Raw genomic sequence first — 27327 nt, 5'->3', positions numbered from 1 at the left:
TTTTTAAAGCTGACTTATATCTAGAGATGTTACAACCACATTTTTGCCCCTGATCCGAGTCCAAGTTGTTTGATTTTTGATTATCTTCCAATACTGAGTCCTGTTCTGATACCAGGTGGTGATGCAACACATTATAAAAGAAGAAAGAAGTCGTCCTTCTGTCTGTATTTCATTTTGTTATTTTAGCCTGAAAAGGTCACTCATTCAGGAAGTACATTTAACAGGAATCAAGATACTTTATTGCTATTGCACAGGTGTACAACCAAATATATTTTGTGCTTACTAAAGACAGCTCTAGTAAGAGGTAGTAAAATAAATGTAAAATAAATGCACCACAGAGACTTATCCAGTGTGATCTACGGCTATGTTAGCTGAGATCTTTTTCCTGTCAGTAGAAAATTCTTGATCCCATTCCATGATCTCACTGAACTTACCACTAAACATGAGAGCTCTGCTACCAACCTAACAACAACACCCTTTACACAAAGGCACCATCATCACACACGTGGCAGGAGTCTCAGAGAAACTTAGAAGAATCTTCTCCAAACACAACATCCCGGTAAACTTTAACCCAACAACACCCTCAGACAGAACCTGGTCCATCCAGAAGACAAAACACCCAAACAGAAGCTCAGTGGGGTTGTTTATGCAGTCCAGTGTAGGAGCACTGTCCAGATGTTTACATTAGAGAAAGTAAACAACAAGTACACAAGAACATAACACAACACAGGAGAGCCACCTCTTCAGGTCAAAACTCTGCAGTCCACCTTCACCTGAAGGACAAGGACACACCTTTGAAGATGAGAAAGTCCACATTCTGGACAGAGAAGATAGATGATTTGAGAGAGGGGTAAAAGAAGCTATCTATGTCAAAACGTGAAAACCCCACTTTAAATAGGGGTGGGGCTTAGATTTCACCTTTCCAGTACAATAATGCAGCTTTGGTCAAGGTCAAGGTCAATTTTACTTACAGAGCGCATTTACAGCAGCAAAGCTACACCAAAGCGCTGTACAAGGTAAAACAAATCAAGATACAACAAATCAACAATAAAAACCTAAAATAAGATGAGCACACAACAGTCACTATCTATGATAAAACTGTTAAAATCTATTAAGATGCTCAAGTCAGCCTGCATTAAAAGCCAAATCAAAAAATTGCGTCTTAAGAAGGGATTTAAAATGCTCTAGATTCTGTGTGGTCCTGATGTTGAGAGGTAGCTTGTTCCACAGTTTGGGCCCAACCACAGAGAACGCTCTGTCGCCGCGAGTCTTGTGGCGGGTTTTTGGAACTGTTAAAAGAGCTTGAGAGCTGGACCTCATGGTTCTGGCAGGGACGTACATGGACAGCAGCTCAGAGATGTAAACTGGGGCCAGGCCGTGAAGGGATTTAAAAACAAAAAGTAAAATTTTGAAACGGATCCTGTAAGAGACAGGAAGCCAATGGAGAAAGGCCAGAACCGGGGTTATGTGATCCCACTAGCTGGTTCCAGTCAGCAAGCGAGCCGCTGCATTTTGGACCAGCTGAAGTCGGTGTGGGGAGGACTGGTCCAGGCCAGAATACAGGGAGTTGCAGTAGTCCAATCGGCAAGACACGTACAGGTGGATGACATGTTCGAGGACATTAGCAGGAAGGTATGTGTAAAATGTTTGTAACTCTGCTCCTTTTTTCAGAACAACCTCAGCTTTCAGTGTCTGGTTTGTATTTGTGTTTATGTTTATTAAAGTCTGTAAAACTGCAGCTTAAATGAAAAAAAAAACTGATTTGAATTTTCTTTACATTTATTACTAAACAGGAACTTCAAAAGGACTTGAGCAAACTATGTCAAAAGAACTACCGGTATTTAAACTCAGAACTGTGTTGCAAACACTCAGAAAACAGTGTGACCCCTGACCTCATGTTAACCAGTTTAATGACTGCAGCCTGTCTGTGACCACAGGTCTACGCTCTGGTCCAGAGAACGGGATACAGTAAAATAAATACTAGGTATCATAAAATAACACTCATGGGCTACTTCACAGCTGTGGCTACATTTCTACCAGCATTATGAAGATCAATAAGCAGATAAAAGGTAAAATCTAAACATTTCATTACAAAAGTCAACTAATAAAATTCTGCACTGATAACATTATATTTTCAGCTAAATAAATATTTATTGTACGTATAAATAATGCTGGAATGAAGCTGAATCATTTAGTAAACAGTTGAGTGTTCAAATAAAAACCAGTGTGACTTTAATCTGTCCCTCCTCATGTCACCATCTACAGAAACAGCCTTCTGGGACACCTGACCAACCAGGTGGATTTTATTTGTGACGTTTGTTTCCATAACTTTATAAAAGCCGCCGATGAAGAGGATCAGATCATCTCCTCCCTTTGGTTCTCTGCTCTCCTGTCGCGGTTCGCTCCGTTTCTTTCTGTGACGCTGCAAAGCTGGTTTCCCTCTAATAGCGATTTTTGGAGTAACATGAATTACATCATGTAATACCTCGTTGGAAAGCTTGTTTTATGTACTCCCGTGCTGCATTTTAAATGTGCTGTATAAACAAACTATGGTATGGTATGGTATAAACTTGTACAAATCAGAATGTGGCACGTTTGACGGCATCATCAAACATACCTCAGAAATCACTCCTTTTGTGTGAATGAGAATGTTTAAACACTTATGCGAAGTGGATGTTAAACATTAATAATAATCTTATTATAGTGTGTATGAGTATACTTTTAACTTGTTAAATCAACACATACTGATCTGGAGTAGTTAAGATCTGAAATGGATCATTGCAAGAAAGATATTAATTTTAAACCCACTTGATTATTTCAACCTATACGTTGTCAAGTCACTTAGGAACTTTAAAGAAGTTGTAACTCCCCCTCAGAGTCTTACTCCACCCACGTATCAATTTTAAAAACTGCAACATTAGTAGGCGTTGCCTGGAGGACTGAGAGGGCGGAGCCGCGGCAGTGACGAAGACGACGGCTAACTAGACGATGCTAGCTCCCTTCACTCTGAACAGTCATTAGAAGTGGAGGACATTTCTCCCCCTCCTTACACAGACACTCGAGAAGAAAGGGACCAAGTCTATTTGGAGGAGACAAGCGGACCTGAGCCTTATTGTTTTGAGCTTGTGAGTTGCCTGAAACTACAGGAACCGACCCAACAGAACCAGCTCTGAATGTAAGTAGCCGTTAGCCATTGCATTGGATTAGCTACAGGGTTTGGGGCCACGGCCCCAGAGAGCTAGTATTCAGCATGTGTTAGAGGTTTATCTGCTTCAACACACCTGGTTTTAATCAGCAACAAATAGCTGCACTGCTTAACAGCTAATCCAACCTGTTAAAGCAGGAAAACCACTGAAACTTGCTGGATAGCTGCTCTCCAGGAGCCCTGGGCTCAAGTTACACTCTGCTGCAGAAAGTTATGAAAATATCCCATGAGAAAATTATTCTGTAATGTGTTCAGCCCACTAAAACTGCCCTGATTTCTTTATTTATTTACTAATAACAGCTGCTCTCTCGGTTCTAGGTCCTCCGGTGTCTGCAGGTGGTCTCCTCTGCTGGTGTCGTCAGGATCAGGAGCTTCCAGAAGAATGTGCCTTTCAATGACTCTTTCTCCCTTATTTGTTATATTAATTAAATAAATCTCAATTTATATATTTCCTATTTTTGTTCATGTCCATAAATACTTAAACATGCTTGAAATTAAAACGAGCTTTTAACAGTGAGGTGCTAGTTTAATTAATCACAATAGAGCTAGTTAAACATGCAACAATGTGATAATTCAATTAATGTAATTTATAAATATCCATTAAAATATCAAAACTGGAATCTAAATGAGATATTTGGCAGCACAAAAAACTTGTCAAACACAATATTTATTATAATAATTGTAGGCAGACAGGAGACAGAGCTGATGGAGGTTCTCAGTCATCAAAGGATGGCTGAAGGCTTTCCAGGAAAAGGAGATGTGGTGTTGTCTCTTCTCTCTCTATTCTGCCAGATGAGCTGATAGGTTACAGGTGTGTGAGGACATCCTCATGCTGTCATAACCAGATGACAGGTGTGTGAGGACATCCTCATGCTGTCATAACCAGATGACAGGAGTTATCAGGTGATCAGCCAGGCTAATGATGAGATGCAGAAAGAAAACAAATCCAGGACAGTGTACAATAATAACAACAATAATAATATGTGGTGTTGCTCACCTTATGTGCTCTTATAAGTATTAACGTGTGCCTGCCTCATGGTGTAGAGTCCATATTTTGCTGAGTGTCCTGCAGTAATGCAGGTTATTAGTTAACTTACTTTTGATAGCAAAAACAAAATATTTAATGTAAAAGTTATTTACCAGGTGAATCAGCTCACACGTCACCACCAAGTGTCACAGGGCCAGAATCAGTAGCCTCCTTCATGATGTCATGATGTAATCACATACAGTACTTATTTAATTAATATCTTAAAAATTCTGAAATGTTTTAATTTTTTTTTTTACCTTGAACAGTTCACTGAGCTTGCACTGTCACTGAGGTGGAAGCTGGAATCAACCGCAGACACCTTACATCTTGGTCTTTTCAGGGGGTGTGGCCGCTGCTCTGGGACCTTCTGGAAGATGAATTTTCATCATGGTCCCCGTGGGTCACCAGACACACTGCGGCTGTGAACTCTATTCTGGCTGGCTATGTAAAAACAAAGAAGCAGCACATTTATAAAATCACGTGTAACAATAATCTGTAAAACAAATTAAAACTAGAAGGTAATAATAAAATGTTTACATAGATTATTAAAAATAATTCACCTTTGCTACAGGTAAGGCTTCACATCAGCCTGGACAAGTGCATTCTTGCCGCTAAATCAGTCTGACAGCCAACGTCTTGGGTAGATTTAGCCTGAAAAAAAAAAATAGAAGCACATTGTTGTTGGAGTTTATAAAGTCAGATAATATACAAAAGAAACTGTCCCATATAGGCACTTTATAACATTCCTAGTGTGTGATCGTTGTTATAACGTAAAAGTCAGTCACATATGATGTGGAGAGCCTGAAATGCGACCTCCTGAACAGAATTCCTCACAGAACTGGGTCACAAGCTGGATTTCACGCTGTAATGCTGTCTGTCAACTAGTGCTGTTAGTTAGAGCCACTGTTGCAGATTTACCGACTAGCTAAATGAAGTGAACCACGTCTCTCGGACTTTGCATTTAGGTAGGGAATTGTCTTTAGAAGATGTTAAAACTTTATTTAGCTTACTCACCTCAGACTGGAGCCCGCCGTGGTGGGGGAGCAGAGTCGGTGGGCTGCATCTAAATCGCGGAAGAGCCACGGTGGGCACAGCCTCCCTCTTCAAACGGAGACGTGCAGAATCGCGGGTAAAATGCTGGTTGCAAACTACAGCACCAGGCGGGAGTCCAGCGGAAAGGAGTGCAACCCCACAGAGCTACCGCAACCAAACTACACTACACCATCTCACCATGCACGATATGGAGCACTAAACCCGAACTACTTTCCTAATTACACTAACAGCCAAACACTAACTAAACTACAATATCCAACAGCCAAGCTAACACTAAATAAGTATGTATAACACTAAAAGCTATGCTAAAGACTAGGATATGCTAATGCTATACGCTAATGCTGAACTACGGCTAACCTCCTACACTCGCTTGCAAATCCAACTCCCAACTCGCCAAAAGGCGTGGCCGAGACGCTCGATCCTTTTATAACTTTGACAGAGAGCTGCTACGTAGTACTCTACTGGTTTACGTAGTATCTTACTCTTTAGCCATTGGCTAAAATTTATTCAAAATGAGTCAAATTCTATGATTTAAGCTGAAGGTGGAGCTATACTGTGGTATTTAGGCAGAATTTTTAATTTTTAAAGAAAATGCACCAAAATGCTAAAATAATGAATACACACATTTAAAACACTATTAGACTCTCATTTATACAGTTCATCAGCAAAAAAAAAGTTAATTTAGACGTTACTTGCTCTTTAAGGAAGTTGAAATTTATTCAGAGTGAAGATGTAGAAGTCTCCTCCGCATGATCCCTTGACTGATGTGTCTTCTTAGTACTGTAACAAGGTCTGGTGCAGAGCTCTTTGGTTTGGAGGCCAAACAGAAAACAGCAGTTTGTGTCTGCAAATTAAAGATAACTTTCTGGCCATGTTGATGAAAATTTGACCTTTGGTGCGTTACATAACTTTAATTTTGATAGCTATTTTTATAGTGTTTCTCAAATGTTTTACTTGTTCTTAATACCATTGTACATGCTAAGCACTTTGGCCACCCTCTGGGTAATGTAAAGCGCTATATAAACAAATATTAACACACCGGTGTAATGTCCAGGAATGGTCAGTTTTTAAGTACAGTTTGACCCTTCAGTATCTGGTCGACATGGAGACAGGAGTCGTCATGTGTTTCCTTTAATCTGCCGGATTCTGCATCCCATCAGCTGCAGTTCAGAGCCTCTCTGCAGCTCTGAACACATGATAACGTATTGTCAACAATCATGTCCCCTCCTCAAGGCTTCAAGCCTCCCTTATCGTTCTACAGGACTCCTCATGCCTCTGAATAAGTGAACACTCGCAGCTCGGATTAGTTGTTTAATCAAAGAATGAACTCTTAAATTTAATGTGAACTTTTTAAATTTACAAGTTAAATAATCATTAAATAAACGTTTGTTTATTGTCACTTATAATAAATATAATACAATGAACTGCTTTCATTAATCTGTGCTTAAATGATTGAAGTTTGAAAAGAATGTTGTGTTACTATTACATTGATTTATATATGGATCAGTGATGTTGATATGACAAGGCCAGCACTCACACGAGGACAAAGTAAAGTTAAGTCAAACGCGTGACACACAGATATTTCTTACCCACAGATCAGACTATCTGGTATCTGAGAAGGTGTGTTTTCTAAAGTTGTCTTGGTAATATTCCTCAACATGTCAACCTCCGAATGGCCACATAAATCATAATGTCACGAACTCCTCCAGCTGACTGCATTCCATTCATTCCTGCCACCAACGTGGCGACTGACGTCATCACGCCGGCACTACTTAAGGAAGTGCCGGCGTTTCATTCATTGCTCAGTCATCGTTTCTCACCAGACTTTGTATCGAGTCTCCAGGCTTACCAGCCCTCAAAACACTCAGACTACACCTACAGGAGATAACCACGCCGGCTATCTCCGTCTCTCCGCGTCTGGGCAACAGAACTCTCAGTCACGCTTCAGATCTGCCAACGAACCTGACAGGATGACTGAGCCCCAAGTTGACCCAGCGGAGTTCGCGCGTTTGCGTGCCGAAGTGGCTCAACAGCGCGCAATCTTGGATCAGCAGACGGCAGACATGAACCAGCTCCGTGCCATAGCTGATCGCCAAGCCACAAAGATTGAGTCACTCACCGAGCTAGTACTCCAGCTGACCACCGCTCTGCAACGTCAGACCGCAGCTGTTCCTGACAGGATGGAACCACGCCTCAGCCTTCCAGAGAAGTGGGACGGAACCAGGGGATCCCCGGAGGGCATGTTGGCGACCCTGGCCATGACTTTCGAGTGCCAGCCGGCACGCTACCCCACATCCTGCTCTCGTGTCGCCCTGCTGACCTCACTGCTGACAGGTCGAGCCGCTGAATGGGCGGCGGCTCTTTACAATCAAAAATCTCCTGCCTGCAATGACTATGAGACTTTTGTAAAGGAGATGAAAAAGACTTTTGTGCACCCCAGCAGCGAGGTCTCGGACGAGACGCGGCTGCTTCAGCTTCGCCAGGGCTCCCAGACGGCGGCTCAGTACACCTCTCGCTTCCGGACGACAGCAGCTCGGTTGAGGTGGGATGACGCCGCCCTAAAGGCCGTTTACCTGGAGGGACTGTCACCGAGAATCCGGGAGGGCATGATCGGGCACGAGGTCCCAACCTCCCTGGACCTGGCAGTGGATCTGGCTCTCCAACTGGACCGCTGCATCCTGAACCGGCCGAGCACCATGTCAGCCCCCGTACACACCAGGACGTCACCCCGCCGGCCGGCTCACCAACCGACGGAGGAGCCGATGCAGCTGGGACATCTTCCCCCTGAGGAACGGGCACGGCGCTACCAGGAGGGAAGATGCGCTTACTGTGGGGATTTGGGTCACCACCGTGGCACGTGCCCAAAACGACCGGGAAAAGGTCCCTCCGGGTCGGAGTAGGAGCTGTCCCGCCCGGAGTCTCCACTTTTCCGGCTCCACACCGAACCACTCTCCCGGTCTCCCTCCACCTGGACCAAGGCCCGACCAGACTGGAGGCACTTTTAGACACTGGGGCTGCGGAGTGTTTTATCGACCACGGACTGGTTACTCGGCTCAAGATACCCCTCACCGCCCTCGACCGACCCATTCCCGTGACCTCTGTGGACGGCCGGCCCATCATGCCGTACCCTCTCACCCACCGAACTCAGGGTCTCCACATGACTATTGACCAACACCGGGAGACCCTCCACTTCCTGGTCATCCAGGCTCCGGCTACGCCTCTCATCCTAGGTCATTCCTGGTTCTGCCGCCATGAGCCTCACATCTCCTGGTCCACCAGTAAAGTCCTGGCCTGGGGCACGGGTTGTCATAACCACCGGGACTCCCCTGCACCTCGGGCAGCAGCAGCTCCTCCCAAAGACGTAGACCTGACGCTCATCCCTCCTCAATACCACGACCTCGCTCAGGTCTTCGCTAAAGAACCCACTACCAGGTTACCTCCTCACCGACCCTACGACCTGGAGATCAGGCTCCAGCCCGGCACCACCCCCCCTCGGGGTCGCCTGTTCTCCCTCTCTCCGGCGGAAACCCGGGCTATGGACAATTACATAACTGATGCCCTGCAGAAGGGATTCATCCGTCCCTCAACGTCCCCCGGGGCCGCGGGGTTTTTCTTTGTTAAAAAGAAGGAGGGGGATCTCCGGCCCTGCATAGACTATCGAGGGTTAAATAAAATAACGATCCGGGACCGCCACCCTCTCCCTCTCATGGGCACCGCTCTGGACGCCATCACACAAGCCGCAGTGTTTACTAAACTGGATCTGCGCAGCGCCTATAACCTCATCCGTATTAAGGAAGGTGAGGAGTGGAAGACCGCTTTTATCACGCCCACTGGCCACTATGAATATTTGGTGATGCCTTTTGGACTCTGCAACAGCCCCGCCGTCTTCCAGCGGTTCATTACAGATGTGCTGAGAGACATGTTGGGTCGCTGGGTCTTTGTGTATCTAGATGACATCCTCATCTACTCCCGCACGGCCGAAGAGCACATCCGTCATGTTCGAGCTGTTCTGTCCCGCCTCCTGGACCATGGACTTTACTGCAAACTGGAGAAGTGTGCGTTTCACCAGGAGTCCACCTCCTTCCTGGGTTTTACCATCTCCTCCCAGGGCCTGAAGATGGACCCCCAGAAGGTTCAGGCCGTAGCTCAGTGGCCTCTACCAACGACCCTGAAGCAGCTGCAAAGCTTCCTGGGTTTCTCGAACTTTTACCGGAGGTTTATACGCAACTTCAGTTCCCTCGCAGCACCTCTGACCTCACTCACCAAAACCACCAATCAGCCTCGCCCGTTTCGCCTTACTCCAGAGGCTGTCAGTGCTTTCCATGAGCTGGTCGGACGTTTCACTAAGGAACCCATCCTCCTCCACCCGGACCAGACCCGGCCCTTCGTCGTGGAGGTGGACGCCTCGGATGTGGGAGCGGGGGCCGTTCTCTCGCAACGGGGTCCAGACTCTAAGCTCCACCCATGTGCCTACTTCTCCCGGAAGTTTTCCCCCACACAGCAGAACTACGGGGTCGGCGACAGAGAGCTGCTGGCAATAAAGTGGGCGCTGGAGGAATGGAGGCAGTGGCTCCTGGGGACCACCGATCCCTTTCTGATCTGGACCGACCACCAGAATCTCATTCATCTACAGACTGCCCGCCAGCTCAACCCTCGTCAGGCTCGGTGGGCCCTCTTTTTCGAGCCGTACCACTTCCATATCGCCTACCGGCCCGGCTCCAAGAACCTCAAGGCGGACGCTCTCTCTCGGCGTTTCGCACCAGATGCCGGCCCCCCGGAGCCTCGGACCATTCTACCGGCTCAACGCTTCCTGGCCTCACTCCAATGGCCGTTGGAGCAGTCCATACAGGCGGCACTTCCTGGCGATCCAGCGCCGCCGGAGACCCCACCGAACCGCCTCTACGTTCCCGCCTCCTGCCGGCAAGAGGCGCTCACGTGGGGGCACTGTTCACGGCTCGCGGGACATCAAGGGCAAGCCCGTACCCTCCAGTTCCTCCGTCGGGCTCTCTGGTGGCCGTCCATGAGGAGGGACGTCCGCGAGTTCACAGCTGCATGTGATGTGTGTGCTCGATCCAAGTCCTCCAACCGACCCGGCGCTGGAGAGTTGCAGCCTCTCCCTGTGCCCAAGCGGCCGTGGTCACACATCGGGCTGGACTTTGTCACGGGACTGCCGGCGGTCGACCACCTGGACACTATATTGACTATCACGGACCGTTTCTCCAAGGCCGTGCACTTAGTGGCCCTGGCCGGCCTCCCCACGGCCAAGAGAACGGCCGAACTGCTCCTGGAACAGGTGGTGCGGCTCCATGGTTTCCCTCAGGACGTGGTTTCCGACCGAGGACCCCAGTTCGTCTCACGCTTCTGGAAAGCGTTCTGTCGCCTGGTCGGTGCTTCCACCAGTCTGTCCTCTGGATACCATCCGCAGACAAACGGACAAACAGAGAGAGCTAACCAGCAGCTTGGACGCTACCTGCGCTGCTTCGCTTCGTCCCAGCCGACCACCTGGCCCCGCTTTCTCCTGTGGGCGGAGCTGTCACACAACCTCCAGACCTCCTCAGCCACGAGTCTGTCTCCCTTCGAGACCTGTTACGGTTATCAGCCACCTCTGTTTGATCATCAGGTGCCGGAGGTGGAGGTCCCTGCTGCCCAGACGCTGGTCCGCCGCTGTCGGCTCGCCTGGATCCGGGCCCGTGCGGCCATCACCCGGGCCAACACGGAGTATGCCCGTCAGCATCGCCGCCGCCACCGGCCTGGCCCCGTCTTCCGGTCTGGCGACCAGGTGTGGCTCTCCTCCGCTAACCTGAGGATGCCGGCTGGCTCCCGGAAGCTCACTCCTCGCTTCCTGGGTCCGTTCCCCGTCCTTAAGGTCATCAATCCTGTCACCTGCCGTCTGCGCCTCCCGGCTACTCTCCGGATCCACCCGGTCTTTCACGTCTCCCAGCTTAAGCCGGTGATCTCCTCTCCTCTCCACCCTCCACCGGTCCGGGTGCCTCCGCCCCGCGGTGTTGAGGCGGATCGCACCTACACGGTCCGCAGGATTCTGGACGCTCGCCGCCGGGGACGAGGTTGGCAGTACCTCGTGGATTGGGAGGGGTACGGGCCTGAGGAACGCTCTTGGGAGCCCACGAGCTCGTTTGTCGACCCTACCCTGCTGACTGACTTCTGGGCCCGCCGTCCTGGGACTTCGGGAGCCGTCCCTCGAGGGGGGGGTCCTGTCACGAACTCCTCCAGCTGACTGCATTCCATTCATTCCTGCCACCAACGTGGCGACTGACGTCATCACGCCGGCACTACTTAAGGAAGTGCCGGCGTTTCATTCATTGCTCAGTCATCGTTTCTCACCAGACTTTGTATCGAGTCTCCAGGCTTACCAGCCCTCAAAACACTCAGACTACACCTACAGGAGATAACCACGCCGGCTATCTCCGTCTCTCCGCGTCTGGGCAACAGAACTCTCAGTCACGCTTCAGATCTGCCAACGAACCTGACACATAACATGAGAATATTAAAACAGAATCACTCTGGTGATTCATCAGTTTTTGTTCCAGTTCCAGTTGGAGTCGCGTTCCAGTTCTCATCACTCAGCATTGAGTTCTAGAGCAGTGATTCCTAACCTGGGGGTCCCGACCCCCACAAGGGGGCGCCAAAGCCTCTCAGTGGGTCGCCAGGACCTCTCCACTTTAAGGGGTTAAAACTTCATTTATTACTTGTTAATAGCCTACATTGTGCTCAAATTTTTTTTTCATTAGTGAAAAGTTTACTGATATTAAGACAGGAAATAATTAGTACAGAAAGAGTATTACACTTTTAAGAACATTTTGCTCAGCTCACTGTTTTATTTTCAAGTGTCAAAAGTTCATTAAAGATAGGACTGGTTGATTAATCACAATCTAGTATGAACAGTAATATACACATTTAAGTACATTTTTCTCAGTGTATTTTTTGTGTGTCAAATGTTTGTTGAAAGGAATGATTGATTTATCAGTGTTTACAAGAAACAATGTGTTCAGAAAAGTAATACGAACTGTCAAGCACATTATGCTCTGTTTGGTTTGGTTAATGACTTTGTTCTGTACTGGAGCCTACTATTACTGTTATCTATTGAATCAAAACATATTAAAATGTGCTTGAACAATTTTATCATTTCTTAATACTGTTTGTACTGGAAGAGAGAATGGGAGGGGGTCGTCAAAAATTGTACTGGTAAAAAAGGGGGTCCCTTGGGAAAAAGGTTGGGAACCACTGTTCTAGAGGAAGCTACGGAAATGGCCGTCTGTAGTGAAGTCTCTTTAACTAAGAAGAGCCTTTGACACGTCGTCAAGGTTGCTGCAAATCTGACACGGCAAACGGTTCCTGCAGAACAAAGCTGATTTTGTTCTGACTCCTTAAGAGTCTAGACGCAAATGGTTCCATCCAACCTGTGTGCCTGGCGACATCTCTGGACTGGAGAAGCTGGTGCTGTGGTCAATCTACTGGACCCGGGTGCTCAGAGGTCATCCGACCTCGATGACCTCCAGATCTGTGAAGAGGATCTCCGAGAAGGGTGAGGTAGAACACCGTGTGATTGCGTCTGATGCTTTTTGATAAGAATCAACTTCATAGCTTAACACAAACCTAATTCTTTTACACTCAGAATTCAGCTTTCCTAGATACGGAAGTTCTGATAACATCACATTCACACATAGGCACCATACACCACATCTCCTCCATCTAGATTCATCCATCACAGTAAATTTTAGTTAACTTGTCATGCTTAATTGTTTGGAAAATAAATTCTTACTTTTACAAACCTGACTCTTTCTTGAGTCAAGACGAAGTGTTTACAATCCCTGAATAAACAAGAATTCTAGAATCTTCTGATTAAACACACAAAGACCAAGCAGGTTGATATTTTATATTCATATAGAGTATCACAGCTTTTTGGTCATAAGTAGAGGTAATATACTGAGCTCTTAAAGCACTCAATTTACCAATCCACAGGGCTGTGAAAACATCTATTGCAGGTGTGAACAATGCTGTAAACAAAAATGCTTTCATAAATATAAATAATCCAAAATTTACAGAATACAAAGTGAGTGAGCCCAAACATCCATTAAGTGGCATCTGGCCTCCACCATCAATCTCTGGAAATACCCATTGAAATTTTGTTGTAAATTAATTTAAAAAGATACCCAATTGTTAAAATATAGCGGTCATTTAATAATGTAAAAGCATAAAAATTGAGTCTAAAATACATGGGAGTGAGTCTGAGTCTCTGGGCGATGCCATATAGATGCCATGTTTCCTTCTACGGAAGCCCGTGACAACAGAAACCATTTACTGATTTGTAATAAATGCTTAAAAAAGTTTCAGCATTAATAAACATTGTTCTTTCACACATTTACATCTTCACTCATTGCAAGTGATGAAAGCGAATCTGATGTTCTTGTTATTTTGCTGGAAGTTGCACTCCTAAGGATTTTTGACCCTAATGGCCATCCGTTGGTAAGGTCTTACTTGAACAGAAAAATAATGCTTGCTTGCAATGATTAATGTAGCTACTTCCCCCATCGCCAGGAAAAATACACGCTGTCACTTTAAAGTAAGTTTAGAGAACAAATTGTTTGATTTTCCACATATCATTAATGTGTCAGGTTCTGAAGGGTTAATGCAAATGTCAAAAATAAAGTGACCCCAAATACAATTAATTTATTTCCACTTTTATAAAAATGATTCATTTGATAGAAATTTGTATGTGAACAAGAAGATGAATTCATGTTTTCATCACATAAACTGAAGACCATGGGTGTTTCTCAATTTCAAGGAACCTCGCCTTGATGTCTTGGTCCCGCCATGGTTACCTAGGATGCGTCATCAGGAACCGCCACGGCGTGTTCCAATGTCCGTGTTCTACCAAGGCACCCGTTCTCTGTTTGTTAGCCGGTTAGCTAGCTGAGCAAGGATACATGGGAGGTGCCTTGTAGCCTGGCCTTAAGTCAAAGATTTCCCAGAATACACCGCTGTATTTTGAAAAGGATGGGTGATCAGGAGCCAATAGCTACTTTGGGGGCAAGTTTACAGTTTAAATGTAAGTCAACTAATTGTAGCTATCGGGCTGATTTCTGAAATGTTTTATTTATTTATTTATTTTTTAATCCAAAGAAGTGACCTGTGGTTGGTTAGTTTAATAGTAGTTGCAGCTTTGGCGGCTAGCGGGTAGTACCTCATATTTATTGTAATCAATATAAACACAATTACAAAAGTAAAAGGCTCGTTATGCATTTATACTGAAACTTATATGTATAAAATGTAACTTTACATCATGTGATGTAAGTCTGTTCCATTTAACAGTTTTCTTTGATTGAGGAAGGACAGCGTCCTCGTAAGCAAGGCGCCTGGCCTCGCAAGACACCGCCTTGCGAGGCCAGGCGCCTTGACATTGAGAAACCCCCCATAGCAGATTGTGCTCAGTCTCAGACAGGCAAAGGACATTAATCATGGGAGCAGAACTTGAACTGTGAAAACTCACTCATAGATGAGCGTTTATCTGGCAACATTTGTGTCCCTGTACTTGATGTTTACCCCCAGATGGACCGTCCTAATGCACACCATGACATCTGCCGCGTCCCACACCTCGGCGTATACTTTTTGGGAGGTTGATCATTTTCTTAACAGGATGTCCTCTACAAAGTCAAGTGCCTCTCCAGGTTCCAATCTCTTTCTCGTAAACAACAATTTGTGTGAGGTCTGTGATGCAAATATGGAGATATGGAGGTAGAACAGGAAAGTTAATTGAAAGTCAGACTGTTTCTCTGCTCAGGTTCCGTCCAGAGGGAACTTTCTTATTCCTTCTTAACCCACACCATTTGTACTCAACCCTACCTCAAATTTGATCACAATGCACATTACCTCAGCTGACAGTCTGCAAGAAAAAGAAGATCCTCTTTTGTTTCTCTGAGCCACTGATAGTCCTCATCGGTGTCTGACAAGAACAAAGCTAGTGTTTGATTGGTTGCACACACAACTATCTCTTGTAATTATGAATGTTTAGAAACGCCCTGTGCCTTATCAAGAATAGAAAGGAGGACAAATAAAAGATAAGAAAAGTGAATAAAAACCACATTGAAGGTGATTGCAAACAAAAGAGATCAGTATGTTTCTCTAAAATGATCTGGATTATAACAAGAATATACATCTGCTTTCCTAAAACAACAAATTATTACTATTAATTCTAAGAAATAAATAATTTAATAAACAAACAAATACATTATTAATGCAAGATGACAACATCAACAACAACAATAATAATAATAATATTTATCATTATTATTATTATTATTATTATTAGTTGTAGTAGTAACGCACTGCTGAGTTTACCGTTAAAACTCGTCTGTTACTCACTTCTCACGCATCCAGTGAAAGGCCAGAGTTGAAGTCCTAGAACATAAAAGATAATGGGTATCAGCGCTTGTAAATCCGTAGTATGCAACAACCATATGAGGTCATACTACTCAGTGTTAGAAAGCTGATTGGTTGAAAGAACTAAAAGAAAAAGTTTTTTTCTCCCATATAAAAAATATGCTGTATGCCCTTCTCCTGTGACTCAGTTAGAAGATACTCCTCTTGTTCATCAACACTTTCTCACATTATCATGTTTATTCATACATGAATTTCAGGCTTACCAACAACTTTCTTACCTAAGGGCCGGGGTGTGTCTCAATGTCAAGGCGCTTGGCGATGTCTTGCAAGGCCAGGCACCTTGCTTTACGAGGACACTGTCCTTCCTTAGTCAAAGAAAACTGTTAAACGGAACAGACTTGCATCACGTGACCGCGGCGGTCATGTGACATTACTTGACACGGGACATGACGTTATATTTTATAAGTATAACTTTCAATATGAATATATAAAGAGCCTTTTACTTTTAAATTGTGTATATGTTTGTTAAATTAAATACATAAGCGAGTTACTACCCGCTAGCCACCGAAGCTGCAACCACTAAGTAACTAACCAAATGCTTAGTAGATTTTATTAATTTATCCCTACAGTCTGGCTCTGTACCATCTGTTCTCAAATATGCAGTTGTCTGAATTAGTAGAGTGTCTAACAGCCATCACCAGCTGGCTAGAAGATAACTTCCTCCAGTTAAACTTTGAAAAGACTGAGTGTCTGATCATTGCCCCTGAGAGCATGGTTCCCCTGATTAGTCTAAAACTTGATCATTTCTCTTCTGCCGTCAAGAAGAACTTAAGGAATTTGTGTGCTGTTTTGACCAATCAATGTCTCTTGAAGACCACTCAGAAACATTGGTCTGAAACTGTTTTTATCACTTGAGAAATATCTCCAAATTGTGAAGGTTGGTGTCAAAACATAAATTTGAAATGGTTCTCCACGCCTTTATCTCCTCCTGTCTAGATTACTGTAACACACTCTTCACATGGTTTAACAAAAAAGCCCTTGACCGCCTTCAGGTGGTCCAGAACTCTGCAGCGAGGCTCCTAACTGGAGCAAACAGAAGAGCACACATCACTCCTATTCTGACGTATCTGCACTGGTTACCCGTTAACTTTAGAGTTCATTTTAGAGTCCTGATTATAACTTTCAATGCTCTACATGGTCAAGCTCCTCCCTACATTACTGAACTGTTAAAGCCTTATGCTCCAACCCGAGCCCTCAGGTCCACACACCAGAACCTTCTAGAAGTTCCAAAGACCAGAAACAAAAGTGGAGGTGATCGCTCCTTCCAGATTGTTGCACCCCGACTCTGGAATGATCTTCCTTTATCCTTACGCAGCGTTGACAGTCTGGACACCTTTAAAAAACAGATAAAGACTCTTTTATTTAAAGCTGCTTTTACCTAAATGTTTTATTTTCGTATTTTTAACTCAAATTTGTAATCTTTCATCTGTTTATGAAATTTTATAACTAGATTTTTTTATGATGTTAATCTTTTTCTGTTTTGAGATCATTACGATTTTGACTTTATGTTTTATTTGGTTTTGATCTGTGAAGCACTTTGTGATTCTATGTCTATGATAAGTGCTATATAAATAAAATTTACATCACTTACTTACTTACTTTGGAAAAAAGTAATTTCAGATATCGACCCAGTGAGTCGTGGAGGATGGCTGCTTATACTGAGCCAGGATTCTGTGGAGGTTTCTTCCTGTTAAAAGGGAGTTTTCCTCTCCACTGTCACTGCATGCTTGCTTAGTATGAGGATTGCTTGATGCAATTTGCTGGGTTCCTTATATAGGAAACATTATTTCTGATTGGCTTAATGAACTGACCTGAATTGGAATGTTTATTATGTGAAGTGCCTTGAGACGACTCTTGTCGTGATTTGGCGCTTTATAAATAAACTTGAATTGAATTGAATTGAATTAGTTGACTTACTTTTAAACTTGAAACTTGCCCCAGAAGTAGCTGCCGGCTTCTGATCCGCCATCCTTTTGAAAATAAAGCGGTGTATTCTGGGAAATTTTTGAGCAATTGGCTACAAGACACCTCCCATGTATCCTCACTCAGCTAGCTAACTCTGAAAGACGCTAGGGTCATTCATTCATTCATCAGTTGTCTCCCCTGCTTCAACACATCTGATTGTAATCAACAGGTGACTAACAGGCTTCCACAGAGCTCCATGGGCTGCTGAATGGGTTGTTATGTCTAGGAGAGACGAGGAGGGGAGTAATTAAAGTAGTGAGTGGATTAAATAATAAAGTGCAGTGTCGCTAAAAAACAAGAATTTTATTACAAAACGAATGGACTATTTACAAAGAACTTAAAAAAACAATACTATGTACAAAACAAAAGGAGCTTTATTCAAAAGGGAGAAACGGAAAACGCCACCCCAGAAGGGGGTGGGAAGAAAACCGAGAATAAGCAATATATATTTTCCAAAGGGGAGATCCGAGGTCAGAGTCTAAAGCCGGTACGAAGTCTATGAGCCAAATCGTCAAATCCTATTGATCCAAATCCAAATTCCTAGTGAGAGCAAACCGAAGACTAGCGAGTGAACCGAGTTGTACCAAAAGCGAACGGACCGAGGAGAAGAGAATAGCATAAACTGTTCCCAGTCTACACTACCCTGGACCTTCTCCTCGAACTGGTGGCTGGGAGCAGCTTTTAACTGTTGCCAAGTGATCAATGATTTGGAACAGCTGGGCACCGGGAGACAGGCGAGACAAAGGCCACCGAGGCCATCTTGTGGCCGAAAAGGGGCATGGCACGTAACAAGGTGAATCAACTTTGTTGGAGCAGGGAAACAACTAAAACATGCTGGAAGGGGGCTGTCTATCCCAGCAGTACAGGGTCACTTTCATGAATTTGTAAAAATTCCCAATTAATTCCTGAAAGGGGGAAACTTTTTGATTGTTGCTCTAAGCCAGAAAGAGTTAATCACTGATTTAATCATAAAGAAAACAAAGTAGGAGGAATTAGAGACTCAATAATTGTGGGTGAAAATGACAACAAGTTAGTTTTTAATAATAAGTTTTACTCCATCAAAGACAGAACTTTGTCCACTTTGCCCAAAGACAAGACGACTACAGAGGCAGCCTCAGTAATTTTAATTTCATTCCTCTCACAATCTGCTGCCTTAGCAGGAACACGAGCTGGGTCCTTTGGTCTTCCGGGGGGAATTTCTTTGATTCCAACTTGTAGTCAGCTGTGAGGCAGTGATGACTGTTCCCCAGGTGTTTCATGTAGATCTGCCTGCTACGCTGCTCCTCTGACGGTACGTGTTGAGTGTGCAGCTCTGTGATTGAGGCCTCAAATTCTGTTGGGGATGATTACGTCTGAGGCAGAAAGGGACAGCTGCCAACTGACGGAGCTTCCAGCTACAGGAAGAAGAAATGTGGAGCGTGTCAATAAAGCTGTTCATTGGACAGACCTGTCAATAGTCGACCGACAGGTCTAAGCATTAAAAAGGGAAGTCATTCCTCCTACTCTATCTGACAGAATCACAACAACATGTGTCTTGCAGAGCTGTTAAAAGTGATCCAATGAGCATCTCTCACTAAGATCTCAAGCTTTCCAAGATTGCTTTTCAGACATGGCATGTAAAAAGAGACGATACCCCCCAGAGTCCTGTAGAGGGAAACGCTCAGTTTGAGATGTTTAGGTAATTTTCCTCCTCCTCTGTGTTTATACCATCAACATAAATATACTGGACATCTCCTTTCCATAGGCTCCAATATCACGCTTTTGAGTTAAAATGGGAGGTGGCCACCACCGCCATTTTAACAGTGTCACAGGTTCCATCAAGCCCAGACAATTCCAAAAAAGGGAAGAGAGGAGGAGCTGAGGGTGGGGCTGTAAGGCTGGGATCAACTGACGACACCCGGTCGAACTAGCTACAAGCTAACCCTGGCTAACCCAAAACTAACGCAGAGGTGGGAGCTAAGCTAATGGAGGTAGCAACCTAGCTACAACCGGAATTAACTGTGCACAACACCAGAGCTTCTGAGTCAGAGATATGCCGGGCTAACCGCTGGGTAAAACCGGGTGGAACACAGAGGTCTCCGAGAGCTCCACAAGCCGGCAGCCGCACAGCAGACAAGCACCGCTGCGATCTGAGATGCGCAGAGCTGCCGCTGGGGAGAACCGGGTGGAAAGGTTTCCATCCCAGAGCTCCACAAGCCGTCAGCCCGCGCATCAAACAGAAGCCGCGATCAGACAGAGATGCGCCGAGCTGCAAGAGGGGAGAACCGGGTGGAAAACATCGGTCTCCCGAGAGCTCCACAAGCCGATAGTGGGAACCCAGCTCCACCAACATGTTATATTTCAACCCATTTTCTAAAGTGCAGCATTATGTTAAATGCACTGGGTTTTACCCTATTACATTTAAATTTCATGGTTAAACAGTACATGTTAAAATCTAAGCTCAGCTCGGCAGTGACCTAAAATACATAAATATAATTTTACTTACCGAAAAAAATGAAGTGGAGACTCCTTGGACGCTCTATTAGTGCAATTAATGCCACAGCAAGTCATTTTGTCCAACAATTGCACAAAAAATATCCAAAACAGAATACACAAACACAGAGACTCAAAATCCCGGAGCAGTTTCCAGGCCAGACCGAGTTTCTACTGAGGCCTTTCCACGGAGCTAGCTCTGTGGTCACGTGGGTCTGATGCTCATTAATTATACAGAATTTTAGGCTTTTAATACACTTAAACAGAAGAGTGAGAAAAAAAATTCAACCCCCTCAGAGTTGTCATGAGTGTAAACTAGATCATTTAAACCAAAACACGTTTTGGTACCAGGCTGTAAACATGTTTATTTCTGCTGTGAAATTGGTATTTTTAACATGGGAGTCAATGAGGATTTGCTCGCTTCTGACACCAGCCCCTAGTGGATGAGAGTGGAACTGCAACTTATTTCATTTCCGGGTTTGCCTCAATTTTGAGAGGGTGCTCGCTGCCACTTGTCAGTTTTAGAGCTGCATTGTGGGGTTTATACATCTGTCAATATCTCAAGACAGAACGTAAAATCTCAGCATCATCAGCTTTGGATTCTGGCTCTAAAAATTTACTAAATTATCTTAATTAAAGTTTTATTCATTAGGACTTGGTTTGTAAATTCTTGATAATTTTCCATATGTGAATTAATGACTCACTTTTGATTTTAGTCAAAAAATAAACCAGTACTTTGGCCATGTTGCTTTAATATCTGACGTTTAAGGTGATTCAAACCACTGTAGAAGCTGAGAATTACATTTGCAAACAAACATGCCTGGTTTATCCATGTTCGAGTTAATAGGATGGTATACGAGGGCCACAGTTTGCAAGATTTAAGTCAAAATAACAAGAAAAAAGTTTTGCTCTAGTGTTTGACTTTACTCTGCTGATATTTAAATAGTAAATGACCTGTATTACATATAGCACATTTTAGAGTCCTAGAACCCCCCAAGGTACTTTACAACATAATTAGTAATTCATTCACATACACACACACACACACACACACACACACACACACACACACACACACACACACACACACACACACACACACACCCTGATGATGGTGACCTACAATGAAGCCACTGCTGCCCTGGGGCGCATTGGCAGAGGCGAGCCTGCGAAGTGCTGGTGCCACCAGTCCCTCCGACCACCACCATAACGGAGCCAGGTGCTTGCCCAAGGACACAACAGCAGCATTCTCTGCCAGGAGCCAGGATCTGATTGCTGGACAACCCGCTCTACCTCCTGAGCTACTGCTGCACCAAAACACATAAAAATACAGAATATTTGATCTAACAGTCACCATATTTCATTTACTCAAAAACTGCTTTTGTTTCAAGACAGTTTTATCCTTCAGATAGGTTTTTGAATTTTAATAAAACTTTTAACTTTGTTCTCAACATTCTGACTGTAATCTCAAAACTTCCTCCTTATTTTTCTTTCTGTTCCCGAGTCCCTCTCATAAGCCCTTGTAGGCTAGTCAGTGTCACACTGTTCATGTAAATATCTAGCAATGTTATAAAAACAATGATGAGCGTGTGAAAGCACAAGCTCACACCCACTCAGCGCTGGACTGACCATAGGGCATAGCGGGCAACTGCCCGCTGGGCCGACCCTTTCATCTTTTATGGGCCGGTGTCTGTTTTTTTTTTCTTTCCTGGCCTCTAGTTGTTGCGGACAACTTGTCCGCGCCACCCCACGCGACGCCTCGTAAAAGTTGGTGGATTGGCCAATTGGTAATAATACACTCTGGGCTGGACCAATAGCCAGAGGTCTGATGCACCCGCCAGTTGTTTGTGAATCTCAGTAAACAGACAGATGAGCTTTACAAAATGGAGAACAAAAAACGGAAAGGAGGAGCGGAGAAAATTCGACTAAAAAAGGAACTGGCCCTTCAGGCTGATGCTGGCACGTGTTAAAATCTCACAGTTGTTTGGTAGTGAAGGTTCAAGTAAAATCAATTTAGGAAGTGATGGAGCCTCAGCCCAGCGACAGGTTGGCGAAGAAAAGAGGGAGGAGGAGGAGAAACCCGAGCCGGTGTTGTGCCATAAATCGACTCGCTGCCAAAAAATGATTAGCCACCGCGGGATCGCGCACTGTTAGGTAATTGCATTTCTAGACGAAATTCCCCGGGATTTCGCCCTAAAACTCGGCATATCTAGCAATATGGACATTCAGAAAGCAAAGATAACCTATTCCGGTACTTAAACAGATGTTTATCGCAGATATTAGTGTGGCAGTGTTTGTGGCACCCTGCAAGGGAGCACGAGGACGTGCTTGTGGAAAGAGGGGGGAAGATGTGGCAGTGTGAGCATCCTGTCACAATGTCCCGATTGATCATGCGCTCTGGCTACTTGGCCAAGGGGATGTCTCTTTGGCTGACTGGTTAGAGTGTATGACTCTCACCCGGGAGTCTGGGAATCGAATCCCGCCCGGGCCCTCGTTTCCCCACTTTGCCACATTAGTTTTTCCAGTTCGGAAGTTGTTTTTGTCATGGTTCTGCTGTCTTCTGCTGTGTTTTGTCATTCATTGTTTGCAGGTGAGTGTGTTGGGGAGCTGCAGCTGAAGCCAATTAACTCCAGCTTGGCCAGAGGATTTAAGGAACAGCGCTCCCACACCTCAACGCTGGCTGATACTCAATTGTTGGGTAAATCCTGTCCTAAATCAGAGAGACCTGAAAACTAGTTTGTCTGTTTAACCTGATCTGCGTTTTTGTCTGCCCCAGTCCTGGAAACTCTCCGCCTGCCTGAGGTGTGTGTTTTTTTTTCATCTCGGCGCTGTTCGATTCCCTGGCCTCCGCTCTCCACCGCTCACCTGCCTTTCTGGATCTAACCGTTCTCCTGCGACAACCTCCACCCCTGCTTCAGCCTGACTTGCCTCTCCCTCCAGCTCGTACCCTGCTCAACTCAGTAAGACCGTTCCTCTTATCTTATACTTTCCTGGTTCTCGGTTTCTGCTACTCACACCATTGTGTTTTTTCTTATAGTCGGAGTCGTCCCGTTTTCCTGTCCCTTTGGATCTGCGCTCTTATTTATTGTTTGAATGCTGAAAAGCATTCAAACTATTGTTTTCCTGTTTTTCTTTATTGTTTGAATGCTGAAAAGCATTCAAACTATTGTTTTCCTGTTTTTCTTTATTGTTTGAATGCTGTTAAGCATTCAAACTATTGTTTTCCTGTTTCTCTTTATTGTTTGAATGCTGAAAAGCATTCAAACTATTGTTTTCCTGTTTTTCTTTATTCTTCTTCTTCTTCTTCTTATTCTGCTTCCGTACACTTTTTGAACCTCTTCTTCTCCTTCAAATTTTGAGCTATTTCAACAATTTCATATCAAAACATTCAGCTCGTTAAGCTCTTTCCGGCTATTACTTTTGGCATTGATATCTTTCAAATTTTTCGAGTTATTAAGCTTTTTCTGCGAAAAATTTCCCATTGAAATGAATGGGATTGGTCAATTTTCAGCAAATTCCTATCACTTTTTTGACCTCAAACTCTATAGGGTTCCTTTTAACTTAGAGACTTCATTCAAAGTTTAACAAACTCACAAGACTTTCCTGTTTAACATATTAAAGAGGCTTTTTGATATCTTTTACGGTTTTTCTAAAATCGCAGGTAGAAGTTGAGGTACGACTTGAAATTTTCAGAAAAATTCACAAAAGTTATAATGGGGAAAGATAGGACCAGTGACCCTCCCTTGCTCCATTTACGGCGTTGTCCCGAGAGAACCGTAGGTCCGATTGAAATGAGACACATGCTAGCTTACAGCTAACGAATATACCTTCGTTTTGAGCTATAATTCATGACTGTACTCCAAACATTATGGTCGTACGGTTCATTTGTTTGACAAAATTCAAATTTTAAAAAAGGTCTCTGCTCACTCTCACTTAAGAATTCCGCACTGTGCCGTTTGAACTCCACATCTTCTGTGAACAACTCCTCGCTACGCCCAGACCGTTTGGATTACCGTAACAAATTGTACCTCAAAAAGTAGGAATTTTTGTCAGCTTTTCAGAATGGGTTTCATTTTCTCTGTAAGTGTTACCGTTCTTTCGCTACAAGCCTCAGAAGGAGGAGAGACCCAGCTTTTCTCTCATTGAAACCCATGTTAAAGGAAGAGAGATTTTCTCCTCAGACCGGCTTTAGACAGCTAAACGTTTCTTGTCATAGCTTCTAGGTAATTCATGGTAGGCACATACAAATCGGCACAGATGATCATCAAAGTTTTCTGCCACTCACGCTTTTTGAATTTTTCAAATCGGTGCAGTACTTTTCGAATGGTGATGAGAAGTTTGACAGGTCCAATTTCACTTCTGAAGGACATATTTAAAGGCTTCTCTCCTTAACAGGAGCAGCGCCGGCGCACACGCGCACCACGCACAGCGTGTAGGGCAACACGCCGGGGGAGGAGCACCAAACGCAAGCTTATGAAAAAATTATATATATATATGAAAAAGACAGATTTCAATTAGAAGATGTGCAAAGCAAGCTAACAGCATGTTTACAGAGAGAAAACAATACAAAAAGGAAAGGAGATGGACCGTGTCCACTTTTAATTATCAGAAAATTCACACAATATCCAGATTTGAGAACCAAGACCCGACCCGCTTAGGAGGAGAGGACCAAATTGAAGCTGAGATGGGAGGAAAATGCGTGAATGAGGCCAAATATGGCTTTGGCGTATTTCTTATGAGGAAACGACAATATAACATGATACAAAGTTGCCATACATTCCATCTCAAAGACACACTGGGCCGCACAATTATATTTGCCACAAAATTTTTATCAGATGTGGTGGTTATGGAGTCAAGTTGACATGCAGATTTGCTCAGGTTTGCCTCCTAGCAGCGGAAGTTTACAACATCTTTTCTTCATTTCTAGCTACACTTGCCAGTACTATGTTTACAACAATTTACTGGTTTACCGTTTAACATATAATGACAAATGTGTTTATTTATTTATTTGTTCATTTATTTAGCCAGTGTGAGTCCATTTGTGAGCAGAGTTTAAACTAAAATCCTGTTTAGGAACGAACAAATTCAAAGAACTTTTAGAGACATAAATATTTTGCTGAAAATAAACATTACAACTAAAATATAAAAAAATTAAATGTTTCAGCTGGATAAGTGGGTTGCTGCTAAGCCCACCAGGAATCGAACCAGCATCAGGTGAGAAGAAAGCAAATTTTAATAACAATGATCTTGCCACAGGACCACCAGGACCCATTCAACTACTAAACAGTTGTTGTACACCAGTTATTTTAGAAAAGCTATGGGCAGATATTCGCTAAACGAAACTTTTTAATTTCGAGACATATTCAGTCTTTGTCATGTACATATAATGACTAATGTGTTTATTTATTTATTTGTTCATTTATTTAGCCAATGTGAGTCCATTTGTGAGCAGAGTTTAAGCTAAAATGCTGTTTAGGAACGACCAAATTCAAAGAACTTTTAGAGACATAAATATTTTGCTGAAAATAAAAATCACAACTAAAATATAAAAAAATTAAAAGTTTCAGCTGGATAAATAGGTTGCTGCTGAGCCCACCAGGAATCGAACCAGCATCAGGCGAGAAGAAAACAATTAATACATAGACGATCTTGCCACTGGACCAACAGGGCCCATTTGATCATTAAGCAGTTGTTGTACACCACTTCTGTTAGAAAAGCTATGGGCAGATATTCGCTAAAAGAAACTTTTTCATTTCGAGATATATTCAGTCTTTGTCATGTAGCAAGTTATATTTATGTCGTTTAATTGGAACATAGAACATAGCATTAACAACTAATTCATGTGGGTCAGGTTAGTTTGCGATAAAGTTGATAACAAAACCGGAAGTCAGTGGGGCTGAGTTTGCGTGAATGGGCGGTGCTGACTCTGGTGCAGCTACACCTTATGGTGCAGCTCCGCGCAGCGAGCACTCTCTCGTTTGTTCTCCGTGAAGGTAAGTCATAAATCTGCCATTATTCTTTTGTTTGTCTGGTTTATCCACCTGTGGAAGGTTTGGTGGTTTTCTCTGTTGGTAATGTGACAAGAAAGACGATTTATATCATGGCAGAATACGTTTAATAGATTTTTGTTGGAATAAAACTGCAGCTCGACCAACCGTTAGCTTCCCTTGTAGTTTGACGCAGCTAACTTCATGTGCGCTGTTTAAACTTAATCAAAAGTTGTTTCGCCTAATGAGAAACGGTGTCAGATGTTTTTAACATTCTAGTTTTTTCTGTTTGAAGTTAAATGTGTAGTATGTTCAGGCCAAAAGCTGCTAACTACTAACTGCTCCAACAGCTGGTTTATGCTTCTCCGTCAGCTTCGCAAGGGACAGATATGCACGGATTGACGAAAGCGTTTTGCCCTCATACTTCTCCGTCTCCTGGAGAGTGTTGCAAAGCAATTGCCCGGCAGGACAACAGAGAGCGTAGCGCTGTTCTGTGGTATCCTGTCAGGTATCGGTCCAAGATCGTGTGTTTATATTGTGTTTTTTGTATATAAGAGACTTTTAACACGGACATATTTGTCTCTCATTCTCCCACCTCTTCATGCGCTCCCCACCTCTAAACCCACGTTTCCTGTCATTTTCGTCCACAAATAAAACGCTTGCTGTGCATCTTTTCACTCCTCTAGTCACGGGAGAATTAAACGTTCATATTTTTAGAGTTTTTTCGCGAGGCATTCTTCAAGCTTCTCCGTGTCTGCCGCTAGTTATCCTCGGCTCTCTTTGCAATGGCGGCGCTGTAAACAACAGTGGCGTCCTGACCAGTCACAAGCTTGCGTAATCCGTCTCGTTCGACGGATGTTTAAAAAAGTGGCCTCGACTCGTACGTACTTGCGTGCCTGCCGGAGCCCTACGCAACGACGGATAATGGCGTTGCGTGTCTCCGCACTAACGCAGACGGAGAAGCATAAATCAGGCTATTTATGCTAGTGTTGGATTCAGACAGAAAACTGTCAATTCTGCTACACTAAAATATTATTTCTTTCTCTCTGTTAATTGTAGAAACACGCATAGATTAATGAGGAAACCCCCAAATGAGTAAAATCAGCTCATTTGAAGCAGTGTCTGTAAGGATCATATTTGACATTAGATTGCTGCAGTAC

General features: G+C 44.0%; 2 long non-coding RNA genes across 3 annotated transcripts; both read right to left on the bottom strand.

Moving 5' to 3' along the window:
• Positions 1–2729: 2729 nt before the first annotated feature.
• On the bottom strand, positions 2730–4694 carry LOC129154691 (uncharacterized). Of its 2 annotated transcripts, none has more exons than XR_008559948.2 (4): positions 4490–4694; positions 4346–4403; positions 4203–4271; positions 2730–4037 (listed from the first exon to the last, which is right to left on the bottom strand). It is a non-coding gene; the product is annotated as an uncharacterized lncRNA (long non-coding RNA). The 2 variants fall into 2 exon arrangements; XR_008559947.2 differs by having other exon boundaries at positions 3984–4121.
• Positions 4695–14883: 10189 nt separating this feature from the next.
• LOC139069916 (uncharacterized) lies at positions 14884–15754 on the bottom strand. The gene is made up of 3 exons (XR_011520586.1): positions 15666–15754; positions 15174–15246; positions 14884–15011 (listed from the first exon to the last, which is right to left on the bottom strand). It is a non-coding gene; the product is annotated as an uncharacterized lncRNA (long non-coding RNA).
• Between the last annotated feature and the right edge of the window lie 11573 nt (positions 15755–27327).

The sequence above is a fragment of the Nothobranchius furzeri genome, chromosome 5, assembly GCF_043380555.1.
Source record: "Nothobranchius furzeri strain GRZ-AD chromosome 5, NfurGRZ-RIMD1, whole genome shotgun sequence".
Classification (NCBI taxonomy): domain Eukaryota; kingdom Metazoa; phylum Chordata; class Actinopteri; order Cyprinodontiformes; family Nothobranchiidae; genus Nothobranchius; species Nothobranchius furzeri.
This window is presented reverse-complemented; position numbering and strand designations above follow the sequence as displayed.